Raw genomic sequence first — 619 nt, 5'->3', positions numbered from 1 at the left:
GCGCCACGCTACGGCACTCAAGGTGGGCCGCCGTCTTCACACGGCTGCTTGGCGGGTTGGCCTAACCAGCGCGTAGCAGGCGCCAGCACAATAGCGATGCCTCGTGAGACGTCCATTGTTCGGACACCTCAATCGGGCGTTTTTGCGGCTGCTGCTAGATGGTGATTAGAGGTTGGAGATTACGAGCGCGTAGCCACGATTTGCTTCAAGGAGTCGCGCCGAACCATTTGCCTCTTACTTTCAGGAGGAACTATAAAAGTCCCTGTCCAGACGTCTGAAGTTTTGTAACGATCACGATGTTGGTGACGATTCTCCGCGGAGAGGAAGTTACAGGCTGCTGATCGCTAATCGTGTTTTGCAGAATTACGAGATTGTCTTCGATCGCGTCGAAGGGCACCAAGTTGACACTGACTACTTCGGTCCCAAGACGGGGATGTACGTGCGTCGCTTCAACAAGTCGATGTCCGTGCTGTTTGACTGTTTGGAAATCATCAAGCCCTTACCCAACGAAACCATTGTAAGCCGGTGCAGAAGAGGACTGGTGTCGTAGGGGAAGGGGACAAAGTGCAACATGTTGCCTACCTCTTCTCTTCTCAGCTAGGCAATTCTGAAAAAAAAA

This window comes from Frankliniella occidentalis, unplaced genomic scaffold (genome assembly GCF_000697945.3).
Source record: "Frankliniella occidentalis isolate FOCC.00 unplaced genomic scaffold, Focc_3.1 Scaffold8, whole genome shotgun sequence".
Classification (NCBI taxonomy): domain Eukaryota; kingdom Metazoa; phylum Arthropoda; class Insecta; order Thysanoptera; family Thripidae; genus Frankliniella; species Frankliniella occidentalis.
Note: the sequence above shows the minus strand (reverse complement) of the source record.